Here is a 2,500-nt window from a genome sequence, read left to right as displayed (position 1 = left end):
CGCTTTCTGAAATGGGCACCTTGCCCTCCTTGGGTCCCTTGCCCCCTGCCCAGTCTGTCCCTCGCTGTGAGACGGGCCGTCCCCGGGGCTGGGTGTATTGACACCGTCCCTGCTGCGTCCCAACCAGAGGTCCCCGTTGTGAGCCTCACGGGGCCTCGTGGAGAACCCGGTTTCCCCCCCGCTGAGCCCCACTGGGACCGGGCCGTCCATCCCGACCACAACTGTCCAGCAACTTCTGGCCCCGAGCTCCCGCCAAGGGAGTCGTTTCCCCCACTCCCGCGACGGAAAAACAAATGAATTACAACGTCGGCGGATGTTTTGTGTTTAGGGGGGTGGATGAGAACTTTTAATATTTATTTTGTCCGCAGTTTTCAAGTACACAGTACAATCTTAAGTATAGTCCTTGGCCCATTAATTACACCCCTTCCCACTTCTCACCCGGCCCCCCAACTTCCATCTCATTTTAACGACTTTTAACAGCACCGCTTGGCACTGGCACGTCCACCCCGTGCTTATGGCACCCCCCCATCTCCCGTCTCCCCAAACCGAAGCCCGTAACCCTCACATAAGAAGCCCCCCACTCCCCATGCTCCAGGCCCCCCCTGTGCCCCGTGGCTCACCCACCTGGGGCACAACACACCCACCCGCCTCCTGTACCCAGAGCCAGGGGGATGGGCAAACGGCTCAACCACGGTCCCCCCAGGAAGCCGCCCCCCAGGAGAGGGACCCTGACAGTGGAAGACGGGACCTGGGGGGGGGAGGCCAGAGGATACCTGTGCAGGTGAGAGGGGGGCAGAGGGGTCCTTCCCAGGAGGCCGCACCCCAGGCTGTGACCAGCTGTGAACGAACAATCGTGAAACGGACAGCAGGGGGCAGTGTTGCACCGTCACCCCGACAGCTGCCTGGTTGGTCTGCGGCCTCTCTGGAAACGAATCATATAAATATACATATATATATATTTTTTTGGTAAACGCACGTTGCTTTCAGGAGACCTGCTATTTCCATCGGCCTCCCGGTTCCCTTGCAATAAAATTAAAATAAAATAAAATAAAATATAAAATAAAATAAAATAAAATAATTAAAATAAAATAAAATAAAATAAATAAAATAATAAAATAAAATAAAATAAAATAATTAAAATAAAATAAAATAAAATAAATAAAATAAATAAAATAAAATAATAAAATAAAATAAAATAAAATAAAAAATAAAATAATAAAATAAAAAATAAAATAATAAAATAAAATAAAATAATAAAATAAAATAAAATAAAAAATAAAATAATAAAATAAAATAATAAAATAAAATAAAAAATAAAATAATAAAATAAAATAAAATAAAATAAAATAAAAAATAAAATAAAAAATCTACGCTCAGAATTCACAGCCCACGTCGGCCACAATGACACTTACCCGACTCTCCTGTCCCCGGCCGCCCTGGCCTTTTATCTTCGCAGCTGACTGTGCCTCTTGGAGTTTTGCGGGTGACCCGTCGCCCAGGGGACTCATTAGGCGACGTCGAGTCTCTGCCCCTCTAGAGGGGGGGGAGCACAGGGTCGGGGAGATGACAAGGAACTTGTCCCCCCTTTGCTGGGACCGTCTCTGCGGGTGGCGGGCCCCCCTCGTGCTGTGCAGTTCAAAGGCCCGTGACATTCGCTGGCCATTAAAGGGAGACATAAAAGGAGGGGAAATGTCGTGTTTGTGTTACTGAGCGTCTGTGAGCACAAGACGGGGGTTGGGGGGTGTTTGGGTTCCCTCCAGGGGGTCGGTGTGCTCCCCAGAGTCTTGACCTTTGATTCAATGCACCCCCCCTGCCCTGGCCACCAGCCTCCTCATTAGCTGTCTCCTCCGTTTCATGTGGGCCCGAGGGGTCCTGGTTTATTTCCAGCAGCTGTAATGAGGCTTCCTGAGCCGGGGAGGCCGCCCGGGTTGGCCCTGGGGTCCCCATGTGGCTCCCGGGCCCACCACCCACCTCCCTGCTCTGCAGTTGGCATTAAACAGACTCACAGCACCTTCTCCCTCCCTCGGCTCCTTCCCCGCTTTTCTCGCTCTTTTTTTGGAAATTTTTTCCATTGATTTTCCTGCTGTTTCCACACGATCAGCCGCCGTCTATCTCATTCAACGTCACGTCCCACCTGTCTGTGCATTTTCCTTTGAGTGTTTTTGGGTGTTTTTTTTTTTGGGGGGGGGTGGCCAGCGTGTGGACAGCCGTTCAGGTGCCCAGATGTGTATCCTGCAGCCAAAGGCCCAGCCCTGGGGGTGCCTGAGACAGAAAAGCACGTTGCGGAAATTCGCGCTTGTGGCTTTACTTAAGAGGACTTTTTTAACTAGTGAATTTAGGGCGGGTGACTCCTGGGTGGGGGGCGTCCTGGGCACTTGTAGGGTGTTGAGCAGCCTCCCTGGTTTCCACCCACCAGGTGCCAGGAGCAACCCTTCAATTGTGACACCAAAAGTGTCCCCCGACGTCGGCAAGGGTCCCCAGGACGGATGGATGGATACAG

Source organism: Miniopterus natalensis, chromosome X (genome assembly GCF_054644295.1).
Source record: "Miniopterus natalensis isolate mMinNat1 chromosome X, mMinNat1.hap1, whole genome shotgun sequence".
NCBI classification, from domain to species: Eukaryota; Metazoa; Chordata; class Mammalia; order Chiroptera; family Miniopteridae; genus Miniopterus; species Miniopterus natalensis.
Note: the sequence above shows the minus strand (reverse complement) of the source record.